The following is a 10,435-nucleotide window of genomic DNA, read 5'->3' on the forward strand; positions in this document are numbered from 1 at the left end:
ACATAAAATGCACATAAAACAATATTATACCATATGAATGCATGCAAAATAAACATAAAATAATGCACACAAAATGCACTTATCAGTTATCCAAATCGAAAATTTGTTACAAAATAGATATGATAGAATTAATAATTTGTATTATTTATATGTAGTCAAATTGGAAGAATTCAGTTTTAGAGATATCCCTGAAAATACTAAATATAAAACTGTAAGTTGCTTCATTGATATGGTGATGGAGTTGTTGCAGAATGTCGAATTGCATCCACAGATCATTTGACTATTTAAGGTCCTATTTGCAAGGCACGATACAGTCTGAAGAGGAACATACGAAAAGATAGAAAAGTGTTTTGTATATTTAGTGTTTGGTATTTTCCCTATCTAGGATGGAAACACTTATAGACATTAGTAGCTCGAGTTGCATATAAGTATGCATACGAGAATGGCTAGTATGATAAAGTTGATAGTAAACTGCAATAAATAATCATAATCTGCAATGAAAACAAGAAAATTAAATGCTTTGTGGAAACAAGGAGAAATTTATGGAAGTAAGATGGTAAAATAATATGAACTGTCCATTAACATCAAAGGCATACTCGATCGCTTAGTTGAACTTTTGATCATATTATTCTAATAATCATGGTTTATCACATATCTTTGGGAAGAAACTACAATTAAAAGAGAATAGATGAGACAGAAATTAAAGGAGAAAAATCCAACAAGATTTTACCAGAATAAAGTAATTAACACCATTTCCACATTCAACTTAATATGAAAAAATGGATTCGGCATCAAAAATACAAAAAAAGTTAAAAGAAACTGAAGAGTAAATAGTAATGAATGAACTTACGATGGGGAGAAGTGATAATGATCTTGCTCGAGAAGCTACTCTCCAGAAGTTGAGAGGGAGGATTAGAAGAATTTGAGATCAAGAATAATTTTATTAAGTGTCAATAATGCCTTCTTTACATCCATTCATATCTATTTATACAAGTCGTATCTAACCGTCTCACTCTTGCCTACCTTTTCCTTCTAGTTGAAAGTGGTTACGTAATCAACTAGCTTCCTTGGTTGACTTTTTATGCGTTGACCTCTACCTTCACCATCCCTTATATTATCAGTTGTATCAAGAAGCATGCACCTAGGATTCCTTGCACAATCATTGTAAGGCCATGTCGCCGCCCCATTTCCATCCAAAACACCACTGCAGTCACCGTTAAATCATCGACATACCGGAAATTGATCTAAGGTTGGAATTCTCTAAAATCGAAGAATAAGCCAGATTTGGAGCAATAAGTCACACGGAAGTTTCCGGTGAGACCAGGGTGGCTACTAGCAGAAAAATAGAAAACAAGCAGTTGTACTCAAAGAGAACTCGATCTTAGGATCGAAAACAACCCATTTCCAAGATCAAACTACGATAATAACAACAATCAAAAGAAGAAATTGATGAACATAAACCAAGAACAACTCGCGACCTAGGCTTCTCGAGTTCAAACCAAACGTGAGTATTACCTTCTAAAATGGGCATCACATTGAAGCTCTAAACATGTGCTACAAAAAGCCTCAATCAAATTTTGGTTTCTGCATTGAACAGCCGCAAGATCGGGCGATGAAGAGGCATCGTGATTTTGAAGGAGTGAGGAATTGCAATTTTGAAGGTGTTTGAGAGGAGAGAGGAGCGATCCGAGAAAATTCAAGGGGTAGAAAATATTATGTATAAAATTAATAAAAATTTAATTATTAAAAAAAATTCAAAGAAAACATTTTTTTTGTAAAATCGTTGTCTTTTAACCCTTAAAAACGCATTCATAGACAACAATTTTCAAAAACCGTTGTCGTAGATCCAAAAAACCGCATGTCTTTTACCCCTCAAAGAAAACGGTTTTTCAAAAACCGTTGTCTATTGATTAAAAAAAAGCTCAAAGACAACTGTTTTTATGAAAACCGTTGTCTTTTGAGTGTTCTTGTTTCTGAATTTTCTTGTAGTGAGATCAAACAGTAAAAGTGTATCATGTTCCTCTTGGTGGATCTTGTTGGAAATTTTAGGTGGATAGAGTTCTTAAGGAGCATGTATACTTAATTCGACCGAATTCTGAAATAATTTTTCTCGATGATACAATAGAAAGCACAATAACATGGTTTTCTAAATTTTTTGTTTTGTATGACTGATAAAGATCATATTGATTCTAGAGTTAGGGGCCTTTTTGCAAAAAAAATCATATTACTGAGTGTATTTTTTTTACTTTATTACATTTTTCGTGTTATTGGATTCATGAAAAATGACATTATTTAATAGTTTTTAATTTCATTTTGGTGATAATGGTTGGATATGTTCTAAAAATTTGTTTAACTTTCGATTTTATTATTTCAGTTTGGGTTAATAGGCTTAATTGCAGTGTACACCGTTAATAATCTTAACGGTATCATGCACTACATGCAATAATAACCTTAATATACATCATCAACAACACGCAGCGCACGTCGTTGTTAAGTTTAACTACAGCATGCACCACATGCTGCAAATAGTGCAACACTTTCGATGGCACACGGTGCACGCAGTTATTATTTTAAACTACAGCGCGCACCTTATGCTGCGGATAGTGTATCATTTTCGATGGCACGTTGTGCATGTTGTTAGTAAGTTTAATGACAGCGTGCACCGCACACTACGTGTAGTGCATCACTTTCTATGGCACGTGGTGTACGCTGTTATTAATTTTAACGACAGTACTCACCACATGTTGCAGATAGTTCATACTTTTGATGGCACGAGGTGCACGCTGTTACTAATTTTAACGCCAGCGCACACCCCATGCTGCGGATAGTGCATCACTTTCAACGGCTTATAATTTTGCAGCGTGTTGTGCGCGCTGTGGATAGCATTCCACAATGACATTGCATGCCACGAAAAGTCATATTTCTTGTAGTGAGTTAAAGAACTTCAAAAGTATCATTTATATAAATACTTGTAGAGTTTGGTATAATCTATTGTCTTGAACATTCAAATTATGTAAATAGTTGACAAACTATCACAAAGATGTTAATGAAGAAGCCAAAATTTTTTGGATCGATAAATATGAAGGTTTTAATCAAATATCCAGAAGATTTTATGAAATCTTGCTTATAGATTAAGAAATTTGATACCACTATAACAAACTCATCCATATTACCTAGAATGAAAAATCACGTGGTCTCACGAGTCGCAACTTGATGTTTGAAAAAAAAAAACTTATTGATAACAATTTCCAGAATATATAATCAAGACAAGCGATATGGATATAAAATATATTATTATAAATATGTTGGTTTAGTTGATTTATTTGTCTCCAATTAGCTATTAAGACCATTGATTTTGAGAATAAATACGTCATATTTTGGGGATATATGAAACATATATTGTAAATATTATGAAAATTTATTAGATGTTTAAATTTAATGATTGTGCGACAAATAAACTAGAATAAATCTTTTGAAGAGATTTAAAGTATGTTGAAAATGTTGGAGAAATTAAGTTTTGGCGTTTTAAGTCAAATGCAAAGGCAAATTGCATCACCAAACTGAACTGGACAAGACAAACCAAAACTGGTTAAGTAAACTGCTCCCAACCCAAACTGCTACATGGACAAAATAGTTGACCTCCCAGACTGCTCACCTAAACTGAAGATGACCTAAACCGAATCTTAGCCAGACTGAAGCACGACACTCAAAAGCATTTGACGATGTTAGTCTACCAACATTCTCGAAATAATCGGTTGATGTAAGTCTATCTCAGTGGATAAAGTTTTTCGTACACTGACATATTGCAACCGCATTCGCGCACACAATTGTACTATTGCATCAGAGAATATTTACATAGCAATATAAACAGTGCAATGAGAAAAATCATGAGAGGAACAAATATTATTTAAATAATTATGACCGTTGGCACCCAAGCTCATAAATAGGCAACAAGATCAGTTTTGGAGACTCTCTCGCATGAACTTTTCTCGCATATATCAATCTACCGGAAGTTTCACAGTCTACTTAGCAAAACTGATCGAGAACCCAAAGCACACATTCGAAGAAATTATCTGATCATTTAAGGGTTACTTTGTGGTAGTTTAATCGAGTTGTAAACACTTTGTAATAGATTCAGTCTACGACTATCTTATTGAGTTGAGTCACTAGGAGTTCTGAGATAGGCAGTAGTGTAAGTCCTAGTATTGGATTGGGATTTTGCAAAGAGTTATAAAGTTCAAAGTCTTCTAGTGGAAACCTTTCTGCCAAGGAAGAAGGGGTGACGTAAGAGTATTCAATTATTCGGATATCTAGAAACATGTGTTCGTGTTTTTATTTCAGTCTACAATATTTTTCAGTCTAGCATTACATTTCAATACTTAGTGTTCAGATCTGTTAGTTGACGTTTTTCCGCACAACTCATTTGTTTGTCAATTAGCATCGACATTCAAGAAAGAGGGGATTCAATTTCCAACCCGATTGGATTCTAGTTTTCGTTGAAGAAATTTTTGTGGAGTATTCACCCATCCGTCCTACACCTTAATCGATCCTATTAGAAAATAATTTGAATCTTATGATCAAGTATTTTGAGCAATGAGATTTTGTTTTTGATGCAATTTCTCATTTGTGGTTCTTGTAAAATAATATTTTCAACACTGTGGGGGAGAAAATAGAGCTAAAAGAATATATTTGAGACCGATCTCGATCTAACATGAAGTTAAAATTTTAATTATCAAAATATATTCCTTGATATTTTGTATAAGATCGATTATATTGTTTAGCTTCATTAATATTTTAGTTGAACAATTTATACAATTTGTCTGAAGCGATGAAGAACCCCTTAAAGCAAGGGCGGAGGCACGTTATAAGCCACCCGGGCTTTAGCCCGGGTGGCCCATTTAATTTTTTTTTATGTATTAGATATATTTTTAGAAATAATTTTTTGTGTTATTTTTAACCAAATGCTATATTAGCCCGGGTAGTCAAATTAAAAAAATTAAATAGCCCATATGTAAACCAATTAAAAAGTTAGGTAACTCATATGTCTCAAAAATACGTTTTTCTTCATTGTCTTATTGATTAGATTTGATTAAATTTAAATTTCATCTCTATCAATCTCCGTCTTTTAAATAATATTTTCCACTTCTATAAGGTAGATTTGTTCTTACCCTTTTTTAATTTTTTCTGCTTTGTGATATTATTTTATTTTAAAAATGACTGCATTGCAATGAAAAGATTTTTTTTAGATTTGCAATTTTTTATTCATAAAAAAGTTTAATTGTTTCTTCCGTTCAAGTTTCTATTTATATTAGATTATGTATTTTGATATGATGTCATACTGAAAATAAATTTGAATTGTGATATTAGTCAAAAGTTTTTAAATTTTAAGTATGATTCCATAAAAAATTATTGAAGATCGAAAAACTTTTTAAAACTACAATGAAAAAGTATCTTATTCATCGTTTTAATTCATATGCATTATTTTTGTTTCTCTTTAAAAATTTTAACCCGGGTAGATTTTGAATCCTGGCTTCGTCATTGACAAGCAGGGCCATACCTGCGGGAAGACCTGCGAGCAGGCCGCTTCTGGATATTTTGCTTAACATAAAGACCCAAAACAAAATTTATTTTATTGTATTAAGCCCAATAATTTAGAGATAAAAGGTTACACGTTTGTTAACCCTGTATTAAGATAAAAATAAAACTCACTTTCATTGTCGTTTGTAAAAGAGATCTCGCTGTAATCAGACGTCAGCAATAACCAACAAACAGGAAAGAGTTAAGGAACAAGCTTAATTAATATTATATTTTTTTCGCATCTTCTATTCTTAAAGTTTCCATATAATAGTTTCTATATAAAATTCAAATTCTTCTCTGCTTGTTCAAGCCTTTTATCACAAGGAATCAAGAATTGAGTGTCTACACCAAATTTGGGAATTTTAAACGTTATTCATTATCGTAATTTGTAAAGTTTTGGATTTTTTTAATTTCATTGTTACATGAACAAGCTTATTTCTGTAATTATTTTGGGCCTTTTACATATTTTTATGTTGTTATGTGATTATTTAAAACTTACGAGTAGATATTATTGAATAAATTTTTACAAATATACTCTTTAGGCTTTTATGAAAATAGATTAGTGTAAACATTACTGTAGAATTAGTGAATGGCGACTACTTATTATTATAGGAATGGTCATTGTGTCTTACTGCATCACTATTATTCTTATTTTTTTAGATGGCACTACAGAATTTGTCTAGATATAAAAAAAAAAAAAAAAAAAAACAGAGAGAAAAAGCACTAATTCAAAGTCAGGCGTGAGATATTAATAAATATTTTAGTGGCAACAATAAAAATTCAAGGGAATAAACAATTGGTAATTTGGAAAAGAGTGATGCTACATGTACACGAAGGGTTACACGTTGGGTTACACATTACACTAAAAATTACATAAACATCTTTAATATATTTTGGAAAGATTTTTTTCAAATCAAGTGGAGGGATAAGTTTGTAATTTTATGTGTAGTGTGTAACTCAATGTGTAAATCAATGTGTACATGTAGCATTTTTCTTTGGAAAATGTGAAACGAAAAAATCAAAACAAAAATATTACTGAAGATCTCAATCTATATATGGAAACAACAACACAACAAAAACAACAACAATAGTAATAATAACAACAATAATAATAGTAGTAGTAAAGAAGTCCTTCAAGCTCATATTATGAATGAATTGGATGAAGAAGACAATTTTGATTGTATTGAAGATGTTCAACATGAAAGTATGAATCATGAAAAAAAATTTCCCTTAAATATTGATGATCCAGACAATTGAGATAAATTGATATAAATATCAAAAACTTTTTAGTCAAAAGAGGTCCAAAAAGAGATTATGTCATTATGTTTCCTAAAGATAGTAGGGGTAGACATTTTGATGTATTTCACTGTAAGAGGTCACTACCGAATGGAGAGAAAATTGATAGGAAATGGCTGGTATATTCAATTCCTTTGGATAAAATATTTTGCTTCTATTGTAAATTGTTCAAGATGCAAAGTAGCATGAATAAAATTGGTCAGTTGGCTAATGAAGGGCACAAAGATTGGCATGATTTGTGTCTGATCCTTAGAAATCATGAAGCGAGTAAGGATCATATTGATTGCATGACTAAATGAATTGAATTGGAGAGAATATTACAAAAGAATGAGACCATAGATTAAAGTTTGCAAATTGAAATTAACAAAGAAAAAGAACACTAGAGGCTAGTGTTAAAGAGAAAATAATTGTTGTTAGAAGACTTGCAAAAACAACTTTGCATTTCGAGGAGAGTATGAAAAGTTTTATGTTGTAAACAATGTTAACTTCTTACAAATGATTTATGAGTTTGATCCTATAATGCAAGAGACATTTGGTGTATTAAAGCACGCAAGATTGATTATACATATCATGGTCCTAAAATTCAAAATGATTTGATACAGATGTGTTGGGTATTCAATCAAAGTCCCACATTGAAAGATCGATGAAAATATCATGAGTTAACATATGGAATGATATTTTCATTGGTATGAGGCCTTCTGGTGAAGTCCAAAAGTAAAACTATGAGGGTTTGTGCCCAAAGTAGACAATATCATACTATTACAGAGATATCAAGGTTTCGTTGCTCAACAAGTGGTATCAGAGCTCAGGTCTACCGTATTTGTAGGACTGCCCATAATTGAGTCACTAGTTAATATATCCATGCTCTAGATATTCATTCTTGGGCGTATGGAAGGTGTGTTAAGATATGTCTCACATCGGTTGGATAAAGTTTCTGGGAGTTCACTATATGGTCTTGGATAGGGGTGTAAACGAATAGAACCGGTTCGCGAGCTTTTCGAGCCGGCTCGATAAATGTTTGATTTGTATTTGAACTTATCGAACTCGAGACGAACCCGAACATGTTCGAACTTTTTTTTGAGCCGAGCTCGAGCCAAAATTATTTTGTTCGATAGTTCGCGAATAGTTCGCGAGCCTTAATATTTTATTAATATAATATAATTATATAATAAATATATATAAATTTCGAGCTTTTTCGGACATTTCAAGCTTTTTGAACCATAATATCCGAGAAATAGTTCGAATAGTTAACGAATAAGTTCGAATAATTCGAGCCAAACTCAAACTTCATTTCGAGCCGAATTCGAGCCTTAATGTTTTACTATTATTCGGCTCGATTTGGTTCGTTTGCACCGCTAGTCTTGGACAACCCTCCGACATTGTAAGATCACTAGAAATGTAGTGACCCTTACCCAGATCACCTACTAAACAGAACTTAGGCATGCAATTAACTTAATTAAATAGATATCAGAATAAACTGCGGAAACATTACAAATACTACAATCCCAAGGCAAGGAATCTGTAAAAATCCAATTAGATTATACAACCATATCGAAAAGCTGTATCAATCCGATAATAACAGAAATAAAAACCTAAGCGAAGCTCCAGCTGACCAACCGCTGCCTAGCCCCTCCTGGAACCACCCGCCTCGTCCAATCGCATACCTGCCCCATGGAATAGGGTGTCCAGAAACACAAAATATGAGACGTGAGCATAAAACGCTCAGTACGAGAGTATGAGTATACATGCATGCAAAGTGAACTCCCTATAACTCGAGGTCAAAGATCAGATAACAGAGACAAACCGGGCCCTGGTATGTAGCATGTTGTGCCGTTGCTGCAGGAGGTGGCTCCCATACCAATATACCAGTGGATATGCCGAACCCAAATCGATGGAAGTCCATCCACTAACAGGATAGGGTACAACCCTACTAATATACATCTCGAAGGAGATAGCTCAATATGCAGATGAATGCAGCATAAATCAATGACATATAAATCATGCAGTCACATAATACATGCATACTCAGTCAGGATATCTCGAACAGTACTATCGTACCTAACACCAAAGTCTGAACTAAGCTGGAAGAAGACAACCCCTAGCTGCCTTAGGTCCAAGTCCCGACCCGACCTGTTCTCAAGACTGACCCGATCTGACCTCTCCCTTCAAGCCCGACCTGAACTGCTCCTGGTCAAGCCCCGACCTACTCCTTCCCGAACTCCCGAGCTACTCTTTCCCGAGCTCCCAAGCTACTCTTTGATCCGAGTAGAACTAAGAAGTGAGATGAAATGGTGTACAAATGACCGAACTCTCAACTCCTATTTATAGAGGATGAGCTGGGACAGGTGTCAATCGAGTGCATGACACCTACAGGACACTAATCGTGTTTTAGCTCTAGCCACGTGTCCATTCCCGACCTGAATACCATGTGTTCTTCCCATGACCAAACACTACCCTGGCCTTGCACATCACTTTCTTGAGCACCCTAAGCCCCAACCCGAGCCAAGCACAAACACATTCCCGAGCCCTAGCTCTAAGCCCAAGCTCTAGCTCAATGCCCGAGCTATTGTTGAACAACCATGACCGACCCGAGCTACTCATGACCGACCCGAGCTACTCATGTCATGTGTTCTTGATCTTAACTTGTGCTCTTGTTAATAAAATATAATTAACCAATTAATCTTGTAAATTGGAACTGGACTACTACATTCTCCCCCCACTTAAGATATTTCGTCCTCGAAATAATATCTGAAGTACTGAATGTAAAACAAGATACAAACGTTCCTTTATTCAAACTGAAAATTTTACAAGATAAAACTGAATACAATAGAATCAAAACAACTCAGGATGTTCTGAACGCATCCTGCTCTCAAGCTCCCAAGTGGCTTCTTCAGTGCCTCGATGCTGCCACTGAACTAAAACCAAAGGAATGACTTTATTACGCAAGACTTTATCCTTATGATCCAGGATACGAATAGGTCTCTCCACGTAAGTCAAATCGGTATCCACCTGAAACTCAGACGGTTGCAAAATATGAGACTGGTCCGCCACATACCGTCGCAACAAAGATACGTGGAACACGTCATGGATACTAGAAAGATATGGTGGCAAGGCTAGACGACAATCCAAATCGACAATGCTCTCCAAAATCTCAAACGGACCGATAAATTTGGGAGACAACTTGCCCTTAAGGCCAAATCTGAGAATTCTGCGGAAAGGTGACACTCTTAGAAATACGTTCTCCCCAACATCGAACTGCAAAGGCCTACGCTTGGTATTAGCATAGCTGGCCTGACGATCCTGTGCAGTCTTAATCCATTTCTTGATCTGATCAACAACATCCGCTGCCTGTTGGACTAACTCTGGTCCCTCAGCCTGTCTCTCCCCCACTTCTTTCCAGAAGAGTGGAGTACGACAACGTCGCCCGTACAACGCCTCAAAAGGTCCTATACCAATACTAGTATGATAGCTGTTGTTGTACGCGAACTCAATCAAAGTCAAATAATCTTGCCAGGCTGAACCAAAGTGAAAGAGTGGGTGCCCGGTTAGCCAACTTGTGGCT

Source organism: Henckelia pumila, chromosome 2 (assembly GCF_033568475.1).
Source record: "Henckelia pumila isolate YLH828 chromosome 2, ASM3356847v2, whole genome shotgun sequence".
Classification (NCBI taxonomy): Eukaryota; Viridiplantae; Streptophyta; class Magnoliopsida; order Lamiales; family Gesneriaceae; genus Henckelia; species Henckelia pumila.